The sequence below is a fragment of the Ambystoma mexicanum genome (assembly GCF_040938575.1).
Source record: "Ambystoma mexicanum isolate Mex_15411 chromosome 12 unlocalized genomic scaffold, UKY_AmexF1_1 Mex_chr12_unloc.1, whole genome shotgun sequence".
Classification (NCBI taxonomy): domain Eukaryota; kingdom Metazoa; phylum Chordata; class Amphibia; order Caudata; family Ambystomatidae; genus Ambystoma; species Ambystoma mexicanum.
In genome coordinates, this window is record NW_027182322.1 from 13,652,601 (window position 1) to 13,667,504 (window position 14,904).

The 14,904-nt window shown below is 36.2% G+C and overlaps 14 non-coding genes across 14 annotated transcripts; all 14 read left to right on the forward strand.

The window, feature by feature from the left end:
* Positions 1–11: 11 nt before the first annotated feature.
* On the forward strand, positions 12–101 carry TRNAR-UCU (transfer RNA arginine (anticodon UCU)). Its single transcript is given in 2 exon segments — positions 12–48; positions 66–101. It is a non-coding gene; the product is annotated as a tRNA-Arg (tRNA).
* Positions 102–2,308: 2,207 nt separating this feature from the next.
* On the forward strand, positions 2,309–2,396 carry TRNAR-UCU (transfer RNA arginine (anticodon UCU)). The gene is given in 2 exon segments: positions 2,309–2,345; positions 2,361–2,396. It is a non-coding gene; the product is annotated as a tRNA-Arg (tRNA).
* A 1,437-nt stretch (positions 2,397–3,833) lies between these two features.
* TRNAR-UCU (transfer RNA arginine (anticodon UCU)) lies at positions 3,834–3,923 on the forward strand. The gene is given in 2 exon segments: positions 3,834–3,870; positions 3,888–3,923. It is a non-coding gene; the product is annotated as a tRNA-Arg (tRNA).
* Positions 3,924–4,599: 676 nt separating this feature from the next.
* On the forward strand, positions 4,600–4,689 carry TRNAR-UCU (transfer RNA arginine (anticodon UCU)). Its single transcript is given in 2 exon segments — positions 4,600–4,636; positions 4,654–4,689. It is a non-coding gene; the product is annotated as a tRNA-Arg (tRNA).
* A 1,441-nt stretch (positions 4,690–6,130) lies between these two features.
* Positions 6,131–6,218, forward strand: TRNAR-UCU (transfer RNA arginine (anticodon UCU)). Its single transcript is given in 2 exon segments — positions 6,131–6,167; positions 6,183–6,218. It is a non-coding gene; the product is annotated as a tRNA-Arg (tRNA).
* A 675-nt stretch (positions 6,219–6,893) lies between these two features.
* TRNAR-UCU (transfer RNA arginine (anticodon UCU)) lies at positions 6,894–6,983 on the forward strand. Its single transcript is given in 2 exon segments — positions 6,894–6,930; positions 6,948–6,983. It is a non-coding gene; the product is annotated as a tRNA-Arg (tRNA).
* A 676-nt stretch (positions 6,984–7,659) lies between these two features.
* Positions 7,660–7,749, forward strand: TRNAR-UCU (transfer RNA arginine (anticodon UCU)). The gene is given in 2 exon segments: positions 7,660–7,696; positions 7,714–7,749. It is a non-coding gene; the product is annotated as a tRNA-Arg (tRNA).
* A 1,442-nt stretch (positions 7,750–9,191) lies between these two features.
* Positions 9,192–9,279, forward strand: TRNAR-UCU (transfer RNA arginine (anticodon UCU)). The gene is given in 2 exon segments: positions 9,192–9,228; positions 9,244–9,279. It is a non-coding gene; the product is annotated as a tRNA-Arg (tRNA).
* A 675-nt stretch (positions 9,280–9,954) lies between these two features.
* TRNAR-UCU (transfer RNA arginine (anticodon UCU)) lies at positions 9,955–10,044 on the forward strand. Its single transcript is given in 2 exon segments — positions 9,955–9,991; positions 10,009–10,044. It is a non-coding gene; the product is annotated as a tRNA-Arg (tRNA).
* Positions 10,045–10,720: 676 nt separating this feature from the next.
* On the forward strand, positions 10,721–10,810 carry TRNAR-UCU (transfer RNA arginine (anticodon UCU)). Its single transcript is given in 2 exon segments — positions 10,721–10,757; positions 10,775–10,810. It is a non-coding gene; the product is annotated as a tRNA-Arg (tRNA).
* Positions 10,811–11,486: 676 nt separating this feature from the next.
* TRNAR-UCU (transfer RNA arginine (anticodon UCU)) lies at positions 11,487–11,576 on the forward strand. Its single transcript is given in 2 exon segments — positions 11,487–11,523; positions 11,541–11,576. It is a non-coding gene; the product is annotated as a tRNA-Arg (tRNA).
* A 1,442-nt stretch (positions 11,577–13,018) lies between these two features.
* On the forward strand, positions 13,019–13,106 carry TRNAR-UCU (transfer RNA arginine (anticodon UCU)). The gene is given in 2 exon segments: positions 13,019–13,055; positions 13,071–13,106. It is a non-coding gene; the product is annotated as a tRNA-Arg (tRNA).
* Positions 13,107–13,781: 675 nt separating this feature from the next.
* On the forward strand, positions 13,782–13,871 carry TRNAR-UCU (transfer RNA arginine (anticodon UCU)). Its single transcript is given in 2 exon segments — positions 13,782–13,818; positions 13,836–13,871. It is a non-coding gene; the product is annotated as a tRNA-Arg (tRNA).
* Positions 13,872–14,547: 676 nt separating this feature from the next.
* Positions 14,548–14,637, forward strand: TRNAR-UCU (transfer RNA arginine (anticodon UCU)). Its single transcript is given in 2 exon segments — positions 14,548–14,584; positions 14,602–14,637. It is a non-coding gene; the product is annotated as a tRNA-Arg (tRNA).
* The last annotated feature ends 267 nt before the right edge of the window (positions 14,638–14,904 follow it).

Below are 14,904 nucleotides of genomic sequence, written 5' to 3' on the forward strand. Positions count from 1 at the left end.
GGTTTTCATCTGGCTCTGTGGCGCAATGGATAGCGCGTTGGACTTCTAAGTGAATTGGCAAAGTCATTCAAAGGTTGTGGGTTCGAATCCCACCAGAGTCGCATTTTTTACTTTCTTATTCAAACAAGGAACATTATGCATGTGAGGAATGTTTATTTTTGGCCGATGCTTTAATCTTAGTATTTGACCCAAGTTGGACCTATGTATCTGATACAGCATGCAACTGAATCAAAAGCAGTCTGCCTTCCATTGCAACAGGAACATATTGCTCATAAGCAATACAACATCACTGCCAGAAACATTGCACTTTCCTAATGTATCCTTCCTTCAGAAACATTGTCTTTATAATAGTGTAAATGAGATAGACCAAAAACACGACACCCTACACTCAGACATTTGTTTCTAGCGACATATAAAGTAAAATCTTCTTTCAAAGCTATTTATGGTATATTCTCTTTGTGTTTTTGTATTGTTAACCAATTGTATGGCTGCACTTTTTATCCAGTTCTTTTCTATTAAGGTATGGAATTGTTGTCCAAACGTATTCAGTTTGCAAGAAAATACAGTAATACCCTATTCTCCGAATTTATCCCTAAAGGAACAAAGGTGTAGTTCAAGGTTTCACCCAGAAGTGTGATTCTTCTACAGACATTTTATGTTTCAGAAAACAATTATTCTTTCTTGTATCCCAGAAGGCTTGATAATATGATGTGAAGTAAACACTGGATTGACAAAACTTCGATCATTCCTTAATTTACGCAAGTTGATTTTCATCTGGCTCTGTGGCGCAATGTATAGCGCGTTGGACTTCTAAGTGAATTGGCAAAGTCATTCAAAGGTTGTGGGTTCGAATCCCACCAGAGTCGCATTTTTTACTTTCTTATTCAAACAAGGAACATTATGCATGTGAGGAATGTTTATTTTTGGCCGATGCTTTAATCTCAGTATTTGACCCAAGTTGAATCTATGTATCGAATACAGCATGCAACTGAATCAAAAGCAGTCTGCCTTCCATTGCAACAGGAACATATTGCTCATAAGCAATACAACATCACTGCCAGAAACTTGGCACTTTTCTAATGTATCCTTCCTTCAGAAACATTGTCTTTATAATAGCTGTAAATGAGATAGACCAAAAACACGACACCCTACACTCAGACATTTGTTTCTAGCGACATATAAAGTAAAATCTTCTTTCAAAGCTATTTATGGTATATTCTATTTGTGTTTTTGTATTGTTAACCAATTGTATGGCTGCACTTTTGATCCAGTTCTTTTTTATTAAGGTATGGAATTGTTGTCCAAACGTATTCAGTTTGCAAGAAAATACAGTAATGCCCTATTCTCCGAATTTATCCCTAAAGGAACAAAGGTGTAGTTCAAGGTTTCACCCAGAAGTGTGATTCTTCTACAGACATTTTATGTTTCAGAAAACAATTATTCTTTCTTGTATCGCAGAAGGCTTGATAATATGATGTGAAGTAAACACTGGATTGACAAAACTTCGATCATCCCTTACTGTACTCAAGTGGATTTTCATCTGGCTCTGTGGCGCAGTGGATAGCGCGTTTGACTTCTAAGTGACTTGGCAAAGTCATTCAAAGGTTGTGGGTTCGATCCCACCAGAGTTGCATTTTTTACTTTCTTATTCAAACAAGGAACATTATGCATGTGAGGAATGTTTATTTTTGGCCGATGCTTTAATCTTAGTATTTGACCCAAGATGAACCTATGTATCTAATACAGCATGCAACTGAATCGAAAGCAGTCTGACTTCCATTGCAACAGGAACATATTGCTCATAAGCAATACAACATCACTGCCAGAAACTTGGCACTTTTCTAATGTATCCTTCCTTCAGAAACATTGTCTTTATAATAGCTGTAAATGAGATAGACCAAAAACACGACACCCTACACTCAGACATTTGTTTCTAGCGACATATAAAGTAAAATCTTCTTTCAAAGCTATTAATGGTATATTCTCTTTGTGTTTTTGTATTGTTAACCAATTGTATGTCTGCACTTTTTATCCAGTTCTTTTTTATTAAGGTATGGAATTGTTGTCCAAACGTATTCAGTTTGCAAGAAAATACAGTAATAACCTATTCTCCGAATTTCTCCCCAAGCGAACAAAGGTGCAGTTCAAGGTTTCACCCCGAACTGCGATTCTTGCTACAGACATTTTATGTTTCAGAAAACAATCATTCTTTCATGTATCCCAGAAGGCTTGATAATATGATGTGAAGTAAACACTGGATTGACAAAACTTCGATCATCCCTTAATGTACGAAAGTCGATTTTCATATGGCTCTGTGGCGCAATGGATAGCGCGTTGGACTTCTAAGTGAATTGGCAGTCATTCAAAGGTTGTGGGTTCGAATCCCACCAGAGTCGCTTTTTTACTTTCTTATTCAAACAAGGAACATTATGCATGTGAGGAATGTTTATTTTTGGCCGATGCTTTAATCTTAGTATTTGACCCAAGTTGAACCTATGTATCTAATACAGCATGCAACTGAATCGAAAGCAGTCTGCCTTCCTTTGCAACAGGAACTTATTGCTCATAAGCAATACAACATTACTGCCACAAACTTGGCACTTTTCTAATGTATCCTTCCTTCAGAAACATTGTCTTTATAATAGCTGTAAATGAGATAGACCAAAAACACGACACCCTACACTCAGACATTTGTTTCTAGCGACATATAAAGTAAAATCTTCTTTCAAAGCTATTTATGGTATATTCTCTTTGTGTTTTTGTATTGTTAACCAATTGTATGTCTGCACTTTTTATCCAGTTCTTTTTTATTAAGGTATGGAATTGTTGTCCAAACATATTCACTTGGCAAGAAAATACTGTAATACCCTATTCTCTGAATTTCTCCCCAAGCGAACAAAGGTGCAGTTCAAGGTTTCACACAGAAGTGTGATTCTAGCTACAGACATTTTATGTTTCAGAAAACAATCATTCTTTCATGTATCCCAGAAGGCTTGATAATGTGATGTGAAGTAAACACTGGATTGACAAAACTTCGATCATCCCTTACTGTACGCAAGTGGATTTTCATCTGGCTTTGTGGCGCAATGGATGTTGGACTTCTAAGTGAATTGACAAAGTCATTCAAAGGTTGTGGGTTCGAATCCCACCAGAGTCGCATTTTTTACTTTCTTATTCAAACAAGGAACATTATGCATGTGAGGAATGTTTATTTTTGGCCGATGCTTTAATCTTAGTATTTGACCCAAGTTGAACCTATGTATCTAATACAGCATGCAACTGAATCAAAAGCAGTCTGCCTTCCATTGCAACAGGAACATATTGCTCATAAGTAATACAACATTACTGCCACAAACTTGGCACTTTTCTAATGTATCCTTCCTTCAGAAACATTGTCTTTATAATAGCTGTAAATGGGATAGACCAAAAACACGACACCCTACACTCAGACATTTGTTTCTAGCGACATATAAAGTAAAATCTTCTTTCAAAGCTATTTATGGTATATTCTCTTTGTGTTTTTGTATTGTTAACCAATTGTATGTCTGCACTTTTTATCCAGTTCTTTTTTATTAAGGTATGGAATTGTTGTCCAAACCAATTCACTTGGCAAGAAAATACTGTAATACCCTATTCTCTGAATTTCTCCCCAAGCGAACAAAGGTGTAGTTCAAGGTTTCACCCAGAAGTGTGATTCTTCTACAGACATTTTATGTTTCAGAAAACAATTATTCTTTCTTGTATCCCAGAAGGCTTGATAATATGATGTGAAGTAAACATTGGATTGACAAAACTTCGATCATCCCTTACTGTACGCAAGTGGATTTTTATCTGGCTCTGTGGCGCAATGGATAGCGCGTTGGACTTCTAAGTAAACGTGCAAAGTCATTCAAAGGTTGTGGGTTTGAATCCCACCAGAGTCGCATTTTTGACTTTCTTATTCAAACAAGGAACATTATGCATGTGAGGAATGTCTATTTTTGGCCGATGCTTTAATCTTAGTATTTGACCCAAGTTGAACCTATGTATCTAATACAGCATGCAACTGAATCAAAAGCAGTCTGCCTTCCATTGCAACAGGAACATATTGCTCATAAGCAATACAACATCACTGCCAGAAACATTGCACTTTCCTAATGTATCCTTCCTTCAGAAACATTGTCTTTATAATAGCTGTAAATGAGATAGACCAAAAACACGACACCCTACACTCAGACATTTGTTTCTAGCGACATATAAAGTAAAATCTTCTTTCAAAGCTATTTATGGTATATTCTCTTTGTGTTTTTGTATTGTTAACCAATTGTATGTCTGCACTTTTTATCCAGTTCTTTTTTATTAAGGTATGGAATTGTTGTCCAAACCAATTCACTTGGCAAGAAAATACTGTAATACCCTATTCTCTGAATTTCTCCCCAAGCGAACAAAGGTGTAGTTCAAGGTTTCACCCAGAAGTGTGATTCTTCTACAGACATTTTATGTTTCAGAAAACAATTATTCTTTCTTGTATCCCAGAAGGCTTGATAATATGATGTGAAGTAAACATTGGATTGACAAAACTTCGATCATCCCTTACTGTACGCAAGTGGATTTTTATCTGGCTCTGTGGCGCAATGGATAGCGCGTTGGACTTCTAAGTAAACGTGCAAAGTCATTCAAAGGTTGTGGGTTTGAATCCCACCAGAGTCGCATTTTTGACTTTCTTATTCAAACAAGGAACATTATGCATGTGAGGAATGTCTATTTTTGGCCGATGCTTTAATCTTAGTATTTTACCCAAGTTGAACCTCTGTATCTAATACAGCATGCAACTGAATCAAAAGCAGTCTGCCTTCCATTGCAACAGGAACATATTGCTCATAAGCAATACAACATCACTGCCAGAAACTTTGCACTTTCCTAATGTATCCTTCCTTCAGAAACATTGTCTTTATAATAGCTGTAAATGAGATAGACCAAAAAAACGACACCCTACACTCAGACATTTGTTTCTAGCGACATATAAAGTAAAATCTTCTTTCAAAGCTATTTATGGTATATTCTCTTTGTGTTTTTGTATTGTTAACCAATTGTATGGCTGCACTTTTTATCCAGTTCTTTTCTATTAAGGTATGGAATTGTTGTCCAAACGTATTCAGTTTGCAAGAAAATACAGTAATACCCTATTCTCCTAATTTATCCCTAAAGGAACAAAGGTGTAGTTCAAGGTTTCACCCAGAAGTGTGATTCTTCTACAGACATTTTATGTTTCAGAAAACAATTATTCTTTCTTGTATCGCAGAAGGCTTGATAATATGATGTGAAGTAAACACTGGATTGACAAAACTTCGATCATCCCTTACTGTACTCAAGTGGATTTTCATCTGGCTCTGTGGCGCAGTGGATAGCGCGTTGGACTTCTAATTGACTTGGCAAAGTCATTCAAAGGTTGTGGGTTCGATCCCACCAGAGTTGCATTTTTTACTTTCTTATTCAAACAAGGAACATTATGCATGTGAGGAATGTTTATTTTTGGCCGATGCTTTAATCTTAGTATTTGACCCAAGTTGAACCTATGTATCTAATACAGCATGCAACTGAATCGAAAGCAGTCTGACTTCCATTGCAACAGGAACATATTGCTCATAAGCAATACAACATCACTGCCAGAAACCTGGCACTTTTCTAATGTATCCTTCCTTCAGAAACATTGTCTTTATAATAGCTGTAAATGAGATAGACCAAAAACACGACACCCTACACTCAGACATTTGTTTCTAGCGACATATAAAGTAAAATCTTCTTTCAAAGCTATTAATGGTATATTCTCTTTGTGTTTTTGTATTGTTAACCAATTGTATGTCTGCACTTTTTATCCAGTTCTTTTTATTAAGGTATGGAATTGTTGTCCAAACGTGTTCAGTTTGCAAGAAAATACAGTAATAACCTATTCTCCGAATTTCTCCCCAAGCGAACAAAGGTGCAGTTCAAGGTTTCACCCCGAACTGCGATTCTTGCTACAGACATTTTATGTTTCAGAAAACAATCATTCTTTCATGTATCCCAGAAGGCTTGATAATATGATGTGAAGTAAACACTGGATTGACAAAACTTCGATCATCCCTTAATGTACGAAAGTCGGTTTTCGTATGGCTCTGTGGCGCAATGGATAGCGCGTTGGACTTCTAAGTGAATTGGCAGTCATTCAAAGGTTGTGGGTTCGAATCCCACCAGAGTCGCTTTTTTACTTTCTTATTCAAACAAGGAACATTATGCATGTGAGGAATGTTTATTTTTGGCCGATGCTTTAATCTTAGTATTTGACCCAAGTTGAACCTATGTATCTAATACAGCATGCAACTGAATCAAAAGCAGTCTGCCTTCCATTGCAACAGGAACATATTGCTCATAAGTAATACACCATTACTGCCACAAACTTGGCACTTTTCTAATGTATCCTTCCTTCAGAAACATTGTCTTTATAATAGCTGTAAATGAGATAGACCAAAAACACGACACCCTACACTCAGACATTTGTTTCTAGCGACATATAAAGTAAAATCTTCTTTCAAAGCTATTTATGGTATATTCTCTTTGTGTTTTTGTATTGTTAACCAATTGTATGTCTGCACTTTTTATCCAGTTCTTTTTTATTAAGGTATGGAATTGTTGTCCAAACCAATTCACTTGGCAAGAATATACTGTATTACCCTATTCTCTGAATTTCTCCCCAAGCGAACAAAGGTGTAGTTCAAGGTTTCACCCAGAAGTGTGATTCTTCTACAGACATTTTATGTTTCAGAAAACAATTATTCTTTCTTGTATCCCAGAAGGCTTGATAATATGATGTGAAGTAAACATTGGATTGACAAAACTTCGATCATCCCTTACTGTACGCAAGTGGATTTTTATCTGGCTCTGTGGCGCAATGGATAGCGCGTTGGACTTCTAAATGAACGTGCAAAGTCATTCAAAGGTTGTGGGTTTGAATCCCACCAGAGTCGCATTTTTGACTTTCTTATTCAAACAAGGAACATTATGCATGTGAGGAATGTCTATTTTTGGCCGATGCTTTAATCTTAGTATTTGACCCAAGTTGAACCTATGTATCTAATACAGCATGCAACTGAATCAAAAGCAGTCTGCCTTCCATTGCAACAGGAACATATTGCTCATAAGCAATACAACATTACTGCCAGAAACTTTGCACTTTCCTAATGTATCCTTCCTTCAGAAACATTGTCTTTATAATAGCTGTAAATGAGATAGACCAAAAACACGACACCCTACACTCAGACATTTGTTTCTAGCGACATATAAAGTAAAATCTTCTTTCAAAGCTATTTATGGTATATTCTCTTTGTGTTTTTGTATTGTTAACCAATTGTATGGCTGCACTTTTTATCCAGTTCTTTTCTATTAAGGTATGGAATTGTTGTCCAAACGTATTCAGTTTGCAAGAAAATACAGTAATACCCTATTCTCCGAATTTATCCCTAAAGGAACAAAGGTGTAGTTCAAGGTTTCACCCAGAAGTGTGATTCTTCTACAGACATTTTATGTTTCAGAAAACAATTATTCTTTCTTGTATCCCAGAAGGCTTGATAATATGATGTGAAGTAAACAATGGATTGACAAAACTTCGATCATCCCTTAATTTACGCAAATTGATTTTCATCTGGCTCTGTGGCGCAATGGATAGCGCATTGGACTTCTAAGTGAACTGGCAAAGTCATTGAAAGGTTGTGGGTTCGAATCCCACCAGAGTCGCATTTTTTACTTTCTTATTCAAACAAGGAACATTATGCATGTGAGGAATGTTTATTTTTGGCCGATGCTTTAATCTTAGTATTTGACCCAAGTTGAACCTATGTATCTAATACAGCATGCAACTGAATCGAAAGCAGTCTGCCTTCCTTTGCAACAGGAACATATTGCTCATAAGCAATACAACATTACTGCCACAAACTTGGCACTTTTCTAATGTATCCTTCCTTCAGAAACATTGTCTTTATAATAGCTGTAAATGAGATAGACCAAAAACACGACACCCTACACTCAGACATTTGTTTCTAGCGACATATAAAGTAAAATCTTCTTTCAAAGCTATTTATGGTATATTCTCTTTGTGTTTTTGTATTGTTAACCAATTGTATGTCTGCACTTTTTATCCAGTTCTTTTTTATTAAGGTATGGAATTGTTGTCCAAACGTATTCAGTTTGCAAGAAAATACAGTAATGCCCTATTCTCCGAATTTATCCCTAAAGGAACAAAGGTGTAGTTCAAGGTTTCACCCAGAAGTGTGATTCTTCTACAGACATTTTATGTTTCAGAAAACAATTATTCTTTCTTGTATCGCAGAAGGCTTGATAATATGATGTGAAGTAAACACTGGATTGACAAAACTTCGATCATCCCTTACTGTACTCAAGTGGATTTTCATCTGGCTCTGTGGCGCAGTGGATAGCGCGTTGGACTTCTAATTGACTTGGCAAAGTCATTCAAAGGTTGTGGGTTCGATCCCACCAGAGTTGCATTTTTTACTTTCTTATTCAAACAAGGAACATTATGCATGTGAGGAATGTTTATTTTTGGCCGATGCTTTAATCTTAGTATTTGACCCAAGTTGAACCTATGTATCTAATACAGCATGCAACTGAATCGAAAGCAGTCTGACTTCCATTGCAACAGGAACATATTGCTCATAAGCAATACAACATCACTGCCAGAAACCTGGCACTTTTCTAATGTATCCTTCCTTCAGAAACATTGTCTTTATAATAGCTGTAAATGAGATAGACCAAAAACACGACACCCTACACTCAGACATTTGTTTCTAGCGACATATAAAGTAAAATCTTCTTTCAAAGCTATTAATGGTATATTCTCTTTGTGTTTTTGTATTGTTAACCAATTGTATGTCTGCACTTTTTATCCAGTTCTTTTTTATTAAGGTATGGAATTGTTGTCCAAACGTATTCAGTTTGCAAGAAAATACAGTAATAACCTATTCTCCGAATTTCTCCCCAAGCGAACAAAGGTGCAGTTCAAGGTTTCACCCCGAACTGCGATTCTTGCTACAGACATTTTATGTTTCAGAAAACAATCATTCTTTCATGTATCCCAGAAGGCTTGATAATATGTTGTGAAGTAAACACTGGATTGACAAAACTTCGATCATCCCTTAATGTACGAAAGTCGGTTTTCATATGGCTCTGTGGCGCAATGGATAGCGCGTTGGACTTCTAAGTGAATTGGCAGTCATTCAAAGGTTGTGGGTTCGAATCCCACCAGAGTCGCTTTTTTACTTTCTTATTCAAACAAGGAACATTATGCATGTGAGGAATGTTTATTTTTGGCCGATGCTTTAATCTTAGTATTTGACCCAAGTTGAACCTATGTATCTAATACAGCATGCAACTGAATCAAAAGCAGTCTGCCTTCCATTGCAACAGGAACATATTGCTCATAAGTAATACAACATTACTGCCACAAACTTGGCACTTTTCTAATGTATCCTTCCTTCAGAAACATTGTCTTTATAATAGCTGTAAATGAGATAGACCAAAAACACGACACCCTACACTCAGACATTTGTTTCTAGCGACATATAAAGTAAAATCTTCTTTCAAAGCTATTTATGGTATATTCTCTTTGTGTTTTTGTATTGTTAACCAATTGTATGTCTGCACTTTTTATCCAGTTCTTTTTTATTAAGGTATGGAATTGTTGTCCAAACCAATTCACTTGGCAAGAATATACTGTATTACCCTATTCTCTGAATTTCTCCCCAAGCGAACAAAGGTGTAGTTCAAGGTTTCACCCAGAAGTTTGATTCTTCTACAGACATTTTATGTTTCAGAAAACAATTATTCTTTCTTGTATCCCAGAAGGCTTGATAATATGATGTGAAGTAAACATTGGATTGACAAAACTTCGATCATCCCTTACTGTACGCAAGTGGATTTTTATCTGGCTCTGTGGCGCAATGGATAGCGCGTTGGACTTCTAAGTGAACGTGCAAAGTCATTCAAAGGTTGTGGGTTTGAATCCCACCAGAGTCGCATTTTTGACTTTCTTATTCAAACAAGGAACATTATGCATGTGAGGAATGTCTATTTTTGGCCGATGCTTTAATCTTAGTATTTGACCCAAGTTGAACCTATGTATCTAATACAGCATGCAACTGAATCAAAAGCAGTCTGCCTTCCATTGCAACAGGAACATATTGCTCATAAGCAATACAACATTACTGCCACAAACTTTGCACTTTCCTAATGTATCCTTCCTTCAGAAACATTGTCTTTATAATAGCTGTAAATGAGATAGACCAAAAACACGACACCCTACACTCAGACATTTGTTTCTAGCGACATATAAAGTAAAATCTTCTTTCAAAGCTATTTATGGTATATTCTCTTTGTGTTTTTGTATTGTTAACCAATTGTATGGCTGCACTTTTTATCCAGTTCTTTTCTATTAAGGTATGGAATTGTTGTCCAAACGTATTCAGTTTGCAAGAAAATACAGTAATACCCTATTCTCCGAATTTATCCCTAAAGGAACAAAGTTGTAGTTCAAGGTTTCACCCAGAAGTGTGATTCTTCTACAGACATTTTATGTTTCAGAAAACAATTATTATTTCTTGTATCCCAGAAGGCTTGATAATATGATGTGAAGTAAACACTGGATTGACAAAACTTCGATCATCCCTTAATTTACGCAAGTTGGTTTTCATCTGGCTCTGTGGCGCAATGGATAGCGCGTTGGACTTCTAAGTGAATTGGCAAAGTCATTCAAAGGTTGTGGGTTCGAATCCCACCAGAGTCGCATTTTTTACTTTCTTATTCAAACAAGGAACATTATGCATGTGAGGAATGTTTATTTTTGGCCGATGCTTTAATCTTAGTATTTGACCCAAGTTGGACCTATGTATCTGATACAGCATGCAACTGAATCAAAAGCAGTCTGCCTTCCATTGCAACAGGAACATATTGCTCATAAGCAATACAACATTACTGCCACAAACTTTGCACTTTCCTAATGTATCCTTCCTTCAGAAACATTGTCTTTATAATAGCTGTAAATGAGATAGACCAAAAACACGACACCCTACACTCAGACATTTGTTTCTAGCGACATATAAAGTAAAATCTTCTTTCAAAGCTATTTATGGTATATTCTCTTTGTGTTTTTGTATTGTTAACCAATTGTATGGCTGCACTTTTTATCCAGTTCTTTTCTATTAAGGTATGGAATTGTTGTCCAAACGTATTCAGTTTGCAAGAAAATACAGTAATACCCTATTCTCCGAATTTATCCCTAAAGGAACAAAGGTGTAGTTCAAGGTTTCACCCAGAAGTGTGATTCTTCTACAGACATTTTATGTTTCAGAAAACAATTATTCTTTCTTGTATCCCAGAAGGCTTGATAATATGATGTGAAGTAAACAATGGATTGACAAAACTTCGATCATCCCTTAATTTACGCAAATTGATTTTCATCTGGCTCTGTGGCGCAATGGATAGCGCATTGGACTTCTAAGTGAACTGGCAAAGTCATTGAAAGGTTGTGGGTTCGAATCCCACCAGAGTCGCATTTTTTACTTTCTTATTCAAACAAGGAACATTATGCATGTGAGGAATGTTTATTTTTGGCCGATGCTTTAATCTTAGTATTTGACCCAAGTTGAACCTATGTATCTAATACAGCATGCAACTGAATCGAAAGCAGTCTGCCTTCCTTTGCAACAGGAACATATTGCTCATAAGCAATACAACATTACTGCCACAAACTTGGCACTTTTCTAATGTATCCTTCCTTCAGAAACATTGTCTTTATAATAGCTGTAAATGAGATAGACCAAAAACACGACACCCTACACTCAGACATTTGTTTCTAGCGACATATAAAGTAAAATCTTCTTTCAAAGCTATTTATGGTATATTCTCTTTGTGTTTTTGTATTGTTAACCAATTGTATGTCTGCACTTTTTATCCAGTTCTTTTTTATTAAGGTATGGAATTGTTGTCCAAACGTATTCAGTTTGCAAGAAAATACAGTAATGCCCTATTCTCCGAATTTATCCCTAAAGGAACAAAGGTGTAGTTCAAGGTTTCACCCAGAAGTGTGATTCTTCTACAGACATTTTATGTTTCAGAAAACAATTATTCTTTCTTGTATCGCAGAAGGCTTGATAATATGATGTGAAGTAAACACTGGATTGACAAAACTTCGATCATCCCTTACTGTACTCAAGTGGATTTTCATCTGGCTCTGTGGCGCAGTGGATAGCGCGTTGGACTTCTAATTGACTTGGCAAAGTCATTCAAAGGTTGTGGGTTCGATCCCACCAGAGTTGCATTTTTTACTTTCTTATTCAAACAAGGAACATTATGCATGTGAGGAATGTTTATTTTTGGCCGATGCTTTAATCTTAGTATTTGACCCAAGTTGAACCTATGTATCTAATACAGCATGCAACTGAATCGAAAGCAGTCTGACTTCCATTGCAACAGGAACATATTGCTCATAAGCAATACAACATCACTGCCAGAAACCTGGCACTTTTCTAATGTATCCTTCCTTCAGAAACATTGTCTTTATAATAGCTGTAAATGAGATAGACCAAAAACACGACACCCTACACTCAGACATTTGTTTCTAGCGACATATAAAGTAAAATCTTCTTTCAAAGCTATTAATGGTATATTCTCTTTGTGTTTTTGTATTGTTAACCAATTGTATGTCTGCACTTTTTATCCAGTTCTTTTTTATTAAGGTATGGAATTGTTGTCCAAACGTATTCAGTTTGCAAGAAAATACAGTAATAACCTATTCTCCGAATTTCTCCCCAAGCGAACAAAGGTGCAGTTCAAGGTTTCACCCCGAACTGCGATTCTTGCTACAGACATTTTATGTTTCAGAAAACAATCATTCTTTCATGTATCCCAGAAGGCTTGATAATATGTTGTGAAGTAAACACTGGATTGACAAAACTTCGATCATCCCTTAATGTACGAAAGTCGGTTTTCATATGGCTCTGTGGCGCAATGGATAGCGCGTTGGACTTCTAAGTGAATTGGCAGTCATTCAAAGGTTGTGGGTTCGAATCCCACCAGAGTCGCTTTTTTACTTTCTTATTCAAACAAGGAACATTATGCATGTGAGGAATGTTTATTTTTGGCCGATGCTTTAATCTTAGTATTTGACCCAAGTTGAACCTATGTATCTAATACAGCATGCAACTGAATCAAAAGCAGTCTGCCTTCCATTGCAACAGGAACATATTGCTCATAAGTAATACAACATTACTGCCACAAACTTGGCACTTTTCTAATGTATCCTTCCTTCAGAAACATTGTCTTTATAATAGCTGTAAATGAGATAGACCAAAAACACGACACCCTACACTCAGACATTTGTTTCTAGCGACATATAAAGTAAAATCTTCTTTCAAAGCTATTTATGGTATATTCTCTTTGTGTTTTTGTATTGTTAACCAATTGTATGTCTGCACTTTTTATCCAGTTCTTTTTTATTAAGGTATGGAATTGTTGTCCAAACCAATTCACTTGGCAAGAATATACTGTATTACCCTATTCTCTGAATTTCTCCCCAAGCGAACAAAGGTGTAGTTCAAGGTTTCACCCAGAAGTTTGATTCTTCTACAGACATTTTATGTTTCAGAAAACAATTATTCTTTCTTGTATCCCAGAAGGCTTGATAATATGATGTGAAGTAAACATTGGATTGACAAAACTTCGATCATCCCTTACTGTACGCAAGTGGATTTTTATCTGGCTCTGTGGCGCAATGGATAGCGCGTTGGACTTCTAAGTGAACGTGCAAAGTCATTCAAAGGTTGTGGGTTTGAATCCCACCAGAGTCGCATTTTTGACTTTCTTATTCAAACAAGGAACATTATGCATGTGAGGAATGTCTATTTTTGGCCGATGCTTTAATCTTAGTATTTGACCCAAGTTGAACCTATGTATCTAATACAGCATGCAACTGAATCAAAAGCAGTCTGCCTTCCATTGCAACAGGAACATATTGCTCATAAGCAATACAACATTACTGCCACAAACTTTGCACTTTCCTAATGTATCCTTCCTTCAGAAACATTGTCTTTATAATAGCTGTAAATGAGATAGACCAAAAACACGACACCCTACACTCAGACATTTGTTTCTAGCGACATATAAAGTAAAATCTTCTTTCAAAGCTATTTATGGTATATTCTCTTTGTGTTTTTGTATTGTTAACCAATTGTATGGCTGCACTTTTTATCCAGTTCTTTTCTATTAAGGTATGGAATTGTTGTCCAAACGTATTCAGTTTGCAAGAAAATACAGTAATACCCTATTCTCCGAATTTATCCCTAAAGGAACAAAGTTGTAGTTCAAGGTTTCACCCAGAAGTGTGATTCTTCTACAGACATTTTATGTTTCAGAAAACAATTATTATTTCTTGTATCCCAGAAGGCTTGATAATATGATGTGAAGTAAACACTGGATTGACAAAACTTCGATCATCCCTTAATTTACGCAAGTTGGTTTTCATCTGGCTCTGTGGCGCAATGGATAGCGCGTTGGACTTCTAAGTGAATTGGCAAAGTCATTCAAAGGTTGTGGGTTCGAATCCCACCAGAGTCGCATTTTTTACTTTCTTATTCAAACAAGGAACATTATGCATGTGAGGAATGTTTATTTTTGGCCGATGCTTTAATCTTAGTATTTGACCCAAGTTGGACCTATGTATCTGATACAGCATGCAACTGAATCAAAAGCAGTCTGCCTTCCATTGCAACAGGAACATATTGCTCATAAGCAATACAACATTACTGCCACAAACTTTGCACTTTCCTAATGTATCCTTCCTTCAGAAACATTGTCTTTATAATAGCTGTAAATGAGATAGAC